This window comes from Mauremys reevesii, linkage group 9 (genome assembly GCF_016161935.1).
Source record: "Mauremys reevesii isolate NIE-2019 linkage group 9, ASM1616193v1, whole genome shotgun sequence".
Taxonomy (NCBI): domain Eukaryota; kingdom Metazoa; phylum Chordata; order Testudines; family Geoemydidae; genus Mauremys; species Mauremys reevesii.
Window position 1 is genome coordinate 46,335,076 of NC_052631.1, and position 13,048 is coordinate 46,348,123.

The following is a 13,048-nucleotide window of genomic DNA, read 5'->3' on the forward strand; positions in this document are numbered from 1 at the left end:
TACCTCCACTGTGGAATTCAAGTCATATTCCACTGGCAACCTGGCCAATCCACCACTAAAACATAAGCTTAAAATTAGAGCTGGTCAGAAAAGTTCTAAAGAAATAAAGTTTCATCAGATCTTGCTGATTCAGTAAAATCAAAATGTTTTTCGGAGCCTGTCCAATGTTCACTGAAATTCCAATGGAACCTAGCTGTGGGGGAGGGGGGAAGGTTAGGGTTGGTGTTCTGGCTGGTATTCTGCCAGCTCACCTACTTGACTCCTCAGAAGCCCTCCTGGTCAGCTGTGAGGGTCCCCAGGACTTCCAGTGTCCATGGCAGCCAGACAGTCAGGCTGCCCCAGGGCCAGCGTCCCCAGGGCTTCCAGGATCCACCTAACTCACTAGGCAGGCTACGCTGGAGCTCTGTTCACTTTCATGGATAATTTCAAAACTTTTTGTTTTCATTCCTAATGGAACAAAACCAATTTTGAACTATCATAATCTGTGAAATGGCATTATCTTTCCCCACCCAGCTCTACTGAAAATAATGAAGTACTCCCTTGCGTGACAATTTCACAATACTGCTAGTTCACTTTTTGCGATGTTCAGCCTATATTTTCCCTTGCTTAATTTCATCCTGTACACCTAGTTTAAACTTGGGTTACCCTGATACATTCATCACTCTGTTTACACCCTTCAAATACTTGTCAGATAGTTAACATATCCACCCAGCTCAGAAATTACATAGCTCTACAAACTTGACATTAAACTCTACCACCCATGGCAAAGAGCAGTGCAGAGGCAAACTACCCCAGCAGGAGCTCCTTTCTCTAATTCCAGCAGGATTTGGTGCCATATGTAACAGTTGTTTTCTCAGTATATGAATATGTATGTTATCATTATTTTTGACAGTCATGTGCTAGTCATATATTCCACAATCATATGGGCTCCGTCAATAGGCAGACTGAAAATGTTAAGAATCGAAAAATATACTGTCATCTTGTTTATGCTAAAATGCTACTGAGTTGGCAGGTGATATCTGTTGTTTTCGGGAATGGTGGTCTGACTTTCTCTTCTAGAGTGCGACTCTTTGAGGATGTGAGGAGCTACACAAGAAATGAGTCAGAAGAGAAACAAGCAAAAGAGATAGCAAGAGTGACACCCACAAGTAACCAGGTTGCAATTAAACTTATATTTGTCTCATACCTAGGTTAATTAAACCTAGGGCTTGTCTACATTTAAAATGCTGCAGCAGCGCAGTGATAGTGCTTCAGTGAAGATGCTATCTACGCTGATACCTACGGAGAATTCTTCTGTCGACCTAGTGCTGTCTACACTGGGGTTTAGGTCGGCATAGCTACATCTTGTAGGGGCGTGGATTTCTCTCACCCTTGAGACATAGCTATACTGATGTAAAAGTCTAGTATAGACCACGCTACAGCTAAATACAAGGTGGAACAGATTGTTTAGCATAAGAAGTGAACGCATCTTTCAAGGGACCATTCTGATGGTGAAGTGGCCAGTTAACACCTCTCCACTCATGGGAAGAACAGTATATAACCCCCTCACACTTCCCCTCCCCAAACCCTGATACTTACGTGAGTAGAGACAACTGGCTGGGGTTGCAGGATCAGGCTGGAAGTGGCGTAAATAACATTCTCTTGATTTTGTGTTTCTAGTACAGACACACTACTGAGGTTTTCCCCCTTTCATTTCAATGACTGAAGGGCCATCCCATAATGCCCGCATTTGAAGCCTAGTTACTATCTTTCTCTGTATTTTATTAGTTAAATGGTCTGAATATCTAATTACCAAAAAATGCTCCTTTTTAAAAAGGGTTTTACTGATCATCTGGGTGGGTGGGGAAGAGGACCCACATCTTCTGGTATAGTAATGATCATCTTGGATGTGTACATTTCCCATCAATGACTAGATTTTCAGCATTACATTGAACAGTATGTAATGGAAAGAAAAGGAAGACACCTACTGTAGAATATGCTATTCAGCCAAATCGCAAACTAGGAGCATGTTCCATTGAGAAACTAAGGGCCAAATGTTCAAATTATGTCAATCTGCCTGTTTTCATTGTTTTAAATAGTTATGTCTGTTTCCACCAGTTGAGAATTTAGCTCTAAATCTTATCTATAGTATGTGGGAATTAAAAGAATTTCACACATTCACTTCCAATTCTAGAGTGCCATTCCTTACTGAGGATTGTAGTAGAAAAATTTAAAAATTTCTTAACTTCAGACAAAACATGGTTAAAAAAAATACATTCAAGAGGCTGATCATAGATCAGTGACTTTTGAGGTGTCCTCAGACCTATCATCCAAATCAGCCAAGTTGATAAAGACATTAGATGGAAAATTAACTGACTTTGTCATGAGCTGAATTTAATCTGCAAACAGTATGTATCTTCAAAAGTGAATTATGATAAAAAAAATCAAGATAACAAAAGAGAATTATCTTTTTTCCAACGGCATCTTGTTGAAAGATAAAACAGAACAAGATCAAAACGTGAAGAGATCTTAAGAAATGAAATGTTAATACTTTAAAGGAGGTATAATACAAAATAAACTTACTACCAATCCATGTTACAGAAACAGCCAAAAAATGTAACAGTCAAACAATCTAGTAGAGAAATGCATGTGCTTTCTTTATTTCAGCGGCCATAATCACTAAAGATCTCTTAACCAGAATTGCCATGGATTTCTTTTTGGAAAGGGAAAACAATGATTAATGAGGCTTTACCAAAACACAATTGCCTTGTTCTATTACAAGAATTAAACAGAGGATACTAGAATGAACATCGGTTAGCCTGTTTGCCAGGAGATCCCACAGTCAGTTATTTGGGCCCTACATCTATTAATACAGACGGAAATACCGACCTTTGTAGACAGGCAGATGCAAGGAGCACATTTAGTGACAACTGACGAGTAGAGTTGTACCATCTTCAGGGGGAATGAAGCCTATAGGACCAGGGTAAGGAGGACAATTTACCTTACTTCTTAAAGTAACCATTTCCCCCTCTCCCCCCAGCACTTAAGGCTTAATCCATTCCAATTCCTCCAAGACACAAAGTTCAAAGCCCAGATTTGGTTTCAAACATGCAAGGTCTGGAACTGTTGGGCTCCAAGGCATTGGTTCAGCCACTACACAGAGAAAAAACATTTACAAAACTCTCATCTGGCCAGAGCAGCCCAAATTTCAGGAATGCTTAGATCAAATTTGGCTCAGGCTCATCTTTAATTTTAATGGAGTTAAGAGGTGTGGCCATATTTTTCTCCACAAATGCCCCTGTGTATAGTTTTCGAGTTAGCTGGCAAGTATGGACTGTCACCTTCAGGATATTTCAGTAGAGTCTACACTTAAGTTAAGCCGACATACAGACATTGCAGTAATTAATTTGATTTTTAACATCCACACTATACTCCTTCTGTCAACAGTGTGCATCCTCAGCAGGAACGCTTGCACTAATTTAACTGACAGCGTGGGGCACCGTGGGGTTCAGGCTCTCCTCCCTCTCCCCTCCCCGGCCTCTCCTCCCTCTCCCCCCCGCAGCCTCAATCCCTCACCATGAGGAACCCCAGCTCTCCTACCCTCCACCCCCCACCAAATCCCTCACTCGGCAGAGCTCCAGTTGTCAGCCCCAGGTGGCAACAGGCGATGTAACAATGCAGTGTCTACACGGACACTGTGTCGACCTAACTACATTGACTTAGCGCTACCCCTCTCACAGAGGTGGAGTTATTAAGTCAGTGTAATGGATAACTTACATCAGTGGGAGCGACACTGTAGGGTAGACACTTAGAGTCAGGTCGATGTGAGCTGCCTTACGTCGACCTAACTTGGTAGCATTAACCAGGCCTATGTCTCAGATCACTTGGTTATAGAAGCTCCCTTGTCAAATCAAGCTGCAGGTGAGTTGGTGGTGGGGAAGTACTTCTTGACCACTTTGGTAACTAACTGGCACACTGAAATATGAGAGCTGGCTCATGGCTCACCTCCATGGGCTCTTGTACTTCCACAGGCTTATGTCCAACTCATGCTTGGCCTTACAATTCTCCAGCCCCTCTTTTAAACCTAGCTACAGGATTTTATTCAATGACCAGCTGCAGGAGTGAGTTCCACAGGCTGGAAATGTAGGTGTCTAAATATGGCTAAGTGCCTAACTTCAGGTACCCGAGTTTGAAATTTTTGAAGAGTGAAGACATTTCCTCTTATTTAGTTTAAATGCACTTGTCACAAATGTCAAGTGGCTACCTATTCTAACATTCTAGGAGAGGTTAAACTGGAGAGTCTGACCAGTTCTTGTGGTAGCTCTCTAAACACCAGTTCCTGCCAGCTGAGTGACTGAACCCATCACAATTCCACTAGAATGCAATTGCATCGCACTGAAGGCTGGACTTGAGATGTTTTTTAGATATTTGTCTGCTTGGTGTATAACTGGCGTGAAGAGTGGTAGGATGAACCATAACCTTTCAACCCATCAGCTGTGCTAGTGAATTAGTATGCAGTAATATAGCTCTACATACCACAAGACCTTGTATTCTTCCAGTACTTTTTCTTGCCTTCCCTGTTACTATGGGCACGTCTACACTTGCAAAGTTACAGTGCCGGCAGTTACAGCGCCACTCAGAGCAGGGGCGGCTCCAGGCCCCAGCACGCCAAGCGCGTGCTTGGGGCGGCATGCCGCGGGAGGCACTCTGCTGGTCGCCGGGAGGGTAGCAGGCAGGCAGCCTTTGGCGGCATGCCTGCGGAGGGTCCGCTGGTCCCGCGGCTTCACCGCAGCTTCGGTGGAGCCATGGGATCAGCGGACCCTCCGCAGGCACGCCTGTGGGAGATCCACCGGAGCCGCGGGACCGGCGACTGGCAGAGCGCCCCTCGCAGCGTGCCGCCGTGCTTGGGGCGGCGAAATGTCTAGAGCTGCCCCGGCTCAGAGAGCGCCAAAGGAAACCTGGTATAGCATGTTCACACTTGCAGCACAATTCAGAGCGGTGCATTCTTGGCAACTATCCCACAGAGCACCTCTTTCTCTTTTGCCGCTAAGACTTGTGGGAAGGTGGAGGGGGTTGCGGGACATCCTGGGTCCTGTCCCAATGCCCCGTGATGCATCGCTTCGCATCCCAGCAATCCCTGTGCTTCTGTCCACATTTGGCGCCATCTTTCAACAGTTTGTGTACTGCGCACCCTACTCTGCCTCTTTCTGGCTGCAGGAATGGATCCTGAGCTGTTGACCAGAATGCTGCTCACAATGACCAACATGTCATGAGTGGCAATGGAGTTATTCCTTAAACTACAAAGGCAAGAGGAGTGCGACATTGATCTTGCCACACATACTAGCTATGACACGAGAATGCTTGTGGCATTTCATGGAGGTGCTGACCACAGTGGAATGCCACTTTTGGGCTTGGGAAACAAGCACTGAGTGGTGGGATCACATCGTGATGCACATCTGGGATGATGAGCAGTGGCTGCAGAACTTTTGCATGAGGAAAGCCACATTCATGGGACTGTGTGATGAGCTCGCCCTAGCCCTGCGGCGCAAGGACACGAGAATGAAAGCTGCCCTGTCACTGGAGAAACGTGTGTCGATTGCACTATGGAAGCTGGCTACCCCAAACTGCTACTGATTGGTCGCTAACCAGTTCAGAGTGGAAAAGTCGACGGTTGGAGCCATGTTGATGGAAGTGTGCAGGGCCATTAATTGCATCCTGCTACAAAAGACGGTGACTTTGGACAACGTGCACGAGATTGTGGATGGCTTTGCACAGATGGGCTTCCCTAACTGCGAAGGGGCAATCAATGGCACGCATATTCCAATTCTGGCACCAGACCACTTAGCCACCGAGTACATTAATCACAAGGGTTATTTCTCAATGGTTCTCCAGGTGCTTGTGGATCACCGTGGGCGTTTAACAGACATTAACACAGGCTGGTCCAGAGAGGTGGATGACGCATGCATGTTTCGGAACATGGGCCTGTTCAAGAAGCTGCAAGCAGGGACTTTCTTCCTGGACTAGAAGATCACCATAGGGGAAATTGAAATGCCCATTGTAATCATGGGAGACCCCGCCTACCCCTTAATGCTGTGGCTCTTAAAGCCATACATGGGGCAACTTGACAGCAGCAAGGACTTTGGGGAAGGGGTGGAATGGTGGCAGGGCAAAGGCAGTGCAGGGGTAGGAAGAGGCAGAGAAGGGATGGGGCCAGGGAAGGGCAGGGTCGAGCATCCACCAGGCAGAGGGGAAGTTGGCACCTATGCTCCGGGGTAGAAAAGAGCTCCTGACTGCATGCATCTCTGGCCTCCGAGCCATCCTCTGCCTCTGGGTCCCCCACCCACTCTTTGTCCAAGATTTCCTCCTCCTGACTCGGTCCACTCTTGACTGGCATGTGAGCCAACTAAATATCCACAGGGGCCTTCACAGTGGAGGTGGGGTCGCTGCCGAGTATCGCGTCCAGCTCTTTGTAGAACCAGCAGCTCATGGGTGCAGCACCGGAGTGGTTGTTTGCCTCCCGTGCCTGGTCGTAGGTATTCCACAGCTCCTTCACTTTTACCCTACACTGCAGTGTGTCCCAGTCATGGCCCCTTTCTATCATGCATCTAGAAATCTGTCCGTAGGTATCATAATTCCTAAGGCAGGAGTGCAGCTGGGACTGGACAGCTTCCTCTCCCCAAATGCTGATGAGGTCCAGCATTGCTCCAAGCGGGGGATCGCCTGGTGCATGGAGCAGGCATGGCAACCTGGAAAGATGCACTGAGACCATTGCACGCATCACCAAGAAAACAGGAAGGGGACTTTCAAATTTGCAGTGGAATATACGGGGTGGGGATGACAATTGGTCACCTGAGGGCAAGGCAGTAGAGTTCAAACCAATGGTCAGAGGGGTAAGAACAGGCATTGTGGGACACCTCCCAGAGGCCAATTGCAGCACTGTAATCACCCCGGTGTGTACACTGGCACTGCAGCACTGTAGCCCTGGCGCAGAAAGCTGTACGCCTCTTGTCGGGTGGCTGTTTTAGAGTGCTACAACTGTGCAGTTTCTGCACACTAAGTGGCTTGGCAGTGTGTACATCTCAGGAGTTACAGAGCAGAAAGCCGCTTTACTGCACAGAAACTTGCCAGTGTTCAGTGTAAGGGCTAGTCTACACTGAAAACATTAAAGTGCTGCCACGGCAGCGTTCTAATGTGGCTTGTGTAGTAGCGGCACAGCGCTTCGAGAGAGCTCTCCCAGCGCTCTAAAATAACCACCTCCACAAGGGGCGTAGCTACCAGCGCTGATACACTGTCTACACTGGCGCTTTACAGCGCTGTAACTTGCTGCGCTCAAAGGGGGTGTTTTTTCACCCCCCTGAGCAAGAAAGTTGCAGCGCTGTAAAGTGCCACTTACATTTTATAGCGCTCTAACTTGCTGGCTCAGGGATGTGAAACATCACCCCCGAGCGCAGCAAGTTTGAGCACTTTAAAGCGCTAGTGTAGACAGGCTCCGAGCACTGGGAGCCGCACTTCCAGCACTCAGAGCTATTCCTCTCATGGAGGTGGATTACCAGGAGTGCTGGGATCACACTCACTTCAATGCACCGCCGCGGGAGCGCTCCTGCAGCAGCGCTTTGAAGTTTCTAGTAGAGACGTGTGCTTTCATGTAAGAGTATCTCTCTAGCTCTCACTGGGTTATGAAGAAAACAAGCAGTGTAAACCAGTGTAGCTGCATCTGCCCAATTTGCAGAGTCTGAAACAATGGCTAGAGTTGTGAACTGCCCCTGTTCATTTCAGTGAGGTGTTAACTCAGATACCGTAGATGATACTTTCAATGTGAACTCTGTTAACTCCTTCACTACTCAAAGCACAGAGAACTGGAGGAGGATCATATTATGAAGGTATGTTCAATCTACTGTGAATATCTGATTCTGGCACCATGATTAGTTAGACAAGGAAATACCACCCAGGAAAGGGGGAATCAATGCCAAAGAGACTAGTGGAACTTGGAGAGGTATCCAAACTCCACCAAAGAGGGATCATAACTCACAGAGTTTGGTAGAGCCCATTCTAACTCCACAGAGGAGCCAACCTCAAGGAGCCTACTGGAGCATATACTGAACATCTGCACAGTCTGCTGTGAGAGGAGTCTCCTTTCGGTATCTTGAGTGGGGACAGGTTGGAAGAGTACTACGACCATTGTAATTCCCCAATCTGGCCTCTCCTCTGGCAACAGTTTACAGCTTTAGTGATGCAAGATAACCAGAACCCACGTTTGTTGTCCACGCTCTGGCTGACGCCAGAAAGTGTAGATAGACAATGTGCATTTACACTGCCTATCAACTGCTACTGGGTCTGCCTCTGACTGGGAATTAGCCTTGCATAGCTGTTTTCAGCACAATTTCTATTTAAATCTGCTCAAGATTGAAAATGGCTACCAAAAACCAGAGAGACTTCTATGTTCTGGCTACCAAAGTTGCTAACACCAATGCTCACAATGGCAGGTATTTCCTAGTGCAGAAAGGAACCTGTCTGCCCACTGTCTCTGCTATCCAGTCTGGTACTGGGTGATAGAGCTATCCTGTCCATAGGATGGACCGGGGCAACCACCCCGGGCCCTGCGCTTTGGGGGGCCCCATGCTTCGGGACACAGGGTCCAGGGTGGCCAGGGTTAGTGGAGGGCCTGGTGCTGGCAGCAATAAGTGCCCCAGCCCCAGCCTGCCCTGCCCCGCTCCGCCAGCTCCTGGCATTGCTCAGGGGAGGGGGCAGAAGCCGGAAAGAGGGGGGGCGGGGGTGGGGTGGAATGGGGGTGGGGAGGGGGCAGAGCAGGGGGAAGAGGTGGGGCAGGGCAGGGCCCAGAGCAGGGAAGGGGCGGTGTCCCAGATCCCACACCCTCCTAAGGACGGCCCTGTTGGGTGATAAGCGTTTCTAGAATGCTTTGCTGAATTTTTCCTGTGGAATATTTGACATTCCTCAAACAAATTGAGAATTATTATCTAAAACAATTTTTTGCTAACCCTTGATCGTTTTGTCTGCAGAAGTCTGTGTGCTACTTTGGGCCACAAAGAATAAGCATCAACCACAACTTGCTCACTCTCTTCTGAAAAATCAATATGTAGTCTTTGCCAAGATTTAGTGGCTCATTTCCATCGATGACGTGGAGCATTTTATAGCATGTTTTGATGGCTGCATGGACATAGTTCACCTTTTCTAATTTCGCTTTCTATATCATGGGCTGTCTGGCCACTAAACTCAATTTGTCCAAAAATAACTTTCACTATGGCTTGGAATTCAACTAGCACCTTTGCATGTAAGTTTTAGTATTACTACTCTTATACACCACAGTAAGTAATCCTCTACTGCTGGAAATTCCATTTTCAGTCCATAGACAACTCAGGACAAAGAATCAGATCCTCTGCTAGTGTAAACTGGCACAGCTCCAAATCTGGCACCACCTCTTTAATTAAAAAAAAAATCATTTTACTCTCACAGTAACCAGTTTTCATGGCACTTATTTAGCCCTGATGCCTCTGTCTCTATTTGAGAGGAACTTTTCATAATGTTCTGCAAGAAATCAGTATGTTTTCACTTATCAGTCTTTACATACATGTTAAATGATGACTCTCACCTCTAGCAACGAGGCATTACAAATCAACAGCAGGGGAAGAGAAAGCTATGAATTAAAATGCACCAACACACAACAATTTCCAAGCTTTGCTTTTGCTTCCATAAAAGCCCTAATTTTGCCTGGTTTGAATTTCAATATTTACTAACGTTAGCATCTAGCTGATTGACAATCTGTTGGCATTTAACTTCTGTAATAGTTTGACATTAGCAAAAAGCCCTAACTCGGACACAAGCTTAAAAACAGAAAACAGGCACCATCAAGGATGTGGCTCTCTTCCAAAAGTAGCTCCCCCTCTACATCTCTGCTATTCCCCAGATAAACTAAGGGCTTGTCTACACAGGGTAATTGACCTGAATAGCAAGAGGTATTCCAGAATAGTGCCCTGTATGGACATTCTGTCTGGGAATTAGCCTTGCATAGCTGTTTTCAGAATAAAACTGATTTTATTCCAGAATAACTATTCTGCTTTGGACGTGCACTAATTATTCTGGAATAGCATCCATCTGGGGTTATTGTGACATAGCCATTATAGATTAAGAGATTCCACAATAGCTATTCCACCATACCAAATTCTGCAATGGCTAGTCCAATCAATACCCCATTTTGATGAGCCCTAATTACACCTGGAAGGAAGAAAGCTTCTGTTTAAAACCATATCCCATATTGCTGCAGCTTTTGTAGACCTGAACACAAGTAGTTTCTGGGGTCACTTTAGTTGTAAGAATAGCACTAAACAGGCTTTCTCAATTCAGGGATTCTTGTCCTAGACATCTCTAAAGTCTTCTTGAAGCCAGTTACTAAAATAACAGATAACTGGAAAGTAGTTGTCATCGGTAGAAACAGAGGTATCTCCTCTCAGTTCTTTAGAAGTGTACCTTTCAACTAAGTTTGTGTTTGGTGCATAACAGAATCTGAAGCATCTCTCACAAGTCCTAGCTTTCCCACTTGACTAGTTCCTCTGGAAAACACAGGTCTACAAATATCTATTTCAAACAGGGTAGGAAAACTGATCTCTTACCACTGGCTTCAATCGTATTTGTATGAAAATTCTGATCAAGCCTATGAACCTAAGTTGAAATTTATCATATTTTCCATTCAAATGGACACATTCCATAAGTCATAAGTGACTATTCAACCTTTTCTCTTATTTTAAACAGGACATTTCTTTACTGCCTTTTCCACTTTCGTGTTTGTAAAAACATCCGTGTCACCAGAACTCCTGTGACACTTTCCCATATACAAGGGCAACCACATCCTTTTAGTCGAAAGTTGTTTCATTTTAGATGAAGGAAAACAACAAAACAGAGTTACGTCTGTGGTAGAGAGCACTGCATGTGCATCAGCTCCCCCTCACAAAATGCTGCCGCCACAGACAACAAATTTAAAAGTCTAGCATACAGAACAGAACTACGTACTCCATAACATGAATGAGGAGAGATGCTAGAGCAGAGACTTAGTAAGCATGGCACTACTGGCCCTTGTTTGTTCTGTTACTGAGTAATAGATCTGACTGATATGAAAATGAATGATAATTAATATCTTGTATTGCAGCAGGATCTAGAACGTCTCCTCCTCCCCCAGTCATTGATCAGGACCCCACTGTGCTGGATACTATGCAAAGCGAAAACAAAGAGGCTGTCCATTCCCTAAAGAGTTTACAAGCTAAGTAGGGAAGTTTATTTGTAATGGAGTAAATTGCTACCAATAATGAGGAAACTCAAGGGACAGACCTGTTAAAGGGTTAATGTAAAAAAGTATTTTAGTTGTATTAAAGCCCTTTATTGTACAATCAAAGTCTCAAAGGGGATGGTGGAGACTTGATTACCTCAGTCGCAAGGTGAAAACTCTAGAGCTAGTTTATTTTTCACTAGCTGTCCACATTAGAGCAAATAAACCTGGGTCCTTTTACTTCAGGGTACTATTGTTTTTCTTTAAAAACAGAAGAAGTCAGCACTAATTGCTGGTGATTGTTGGGCTCCATTTTGCACCACATGACAGGCTGGGTTTTGGAAATTTGGAAGGGCTACTGTTTACATTTTTATACAGCACCATCTAGTGCTAGGAATACAGTTCTTCAGGAAAGGTTGCACAGCAGTTTCGCAATGGGGAATGAGTGGGAAACTACTCAGCGTTATGTGATATATATAATAGTGGCTTCTTAGTTTATGCTCATATGAAATAGCTGTTGATTGTGTCCCTACCTTCCTCCTGTGCTAGCAGAGTAAGATGGGAAAGTGTCTTACCATAACAAAAACATCAAAGAAGGGGAAAAGTGAAAACAGTTGGTGGAATAAAGCCAAAAGGAGGATGGAGCCAAAGGGTTAAAGTGTGTCCTAGCCCGTAGGAACTCAGTCCAGGTCAGAATTCAGCAGCTTAGGTTTTCTAAGCAGATGCTTTCATGCATGTCAAACTAAGGTTTACAAGGGGGTGATTTTCACTTGTTAGTGGAAGTTCATAGGTCAAATTAATGTATTTTATGGTGTTTTAAAATAAACCCCACTATTTCTCATATTTACAGTACACTCAAGGCTTCTTTCTGTCTCTCCTCTCCTCACTGTTCTCATGAGTCTTCAACCTCTGTCTCTCAGGCTACAACTGTAGCGTGACACTAATACATATTATCTTATTTCTATAGCTTTTTTAAAAAAGCAAGAGATGGAAGTCCATGCCACAAGATATCACTGATGTCAAGAATATCATACATATCAAAAAAAGAATTAGCCACTTGCACGGTATGGATAGTGCCTACAGTTACATAAACCAGGTAAAATGTCTGAGGATCATAAAGTGTTATGCTTCAGTTAGAAGCCAGCCACCTGGGGCAAGGATGTAATTTACCCTTATGTGGGAGGATTGCAGAACTGTTCATTGTGGGGTTTCTTGCATCCTCACTTGAAACAACTACCATTCGGCACTCTCAGAGACATGATATAGGATTTACATAGGCCACTGGACTGATCTGGTTAGGCAGTAACTATGCAAAGTTCAAAAAGCAAGACTGAAATAATAGCAAGGTTCAAACAACCCACAAAAGCAAATAAACTTGGAGTGCACTTTGAAAAGCAATCTAATGGTACAACCTTAACCCACTTCACTGGTCTCTCTCTCTCCCCCATCCCCTTTTGAATTCCAATCAAAGTTAGCTAGTCAGCCTGCGTTTCCTGCCTTCCCTCTTAATTTCCTTGCTTGTGTGGCTTTAAACTAAACTCTTAAGGCTCCTTTAAGGTAGCTTTCTTGAGTTAATTTAATTATAAATTATCAGGATTTAATTTTTATCTTACAATCCTCTTAAAGTTCCTTTTTCTTAGTGTCACTTTCTTAATTCTCATGCTTTGATTTTACATCTTTTATAAAGAATGTTGTGATAAGATGCTGACAATCACAATCACCATGAGAAAACAAAGTGTGGAAAATCCCATAATTTCGTAATGTCAACTAGGTTGTAAATGTATCTGTGCTACT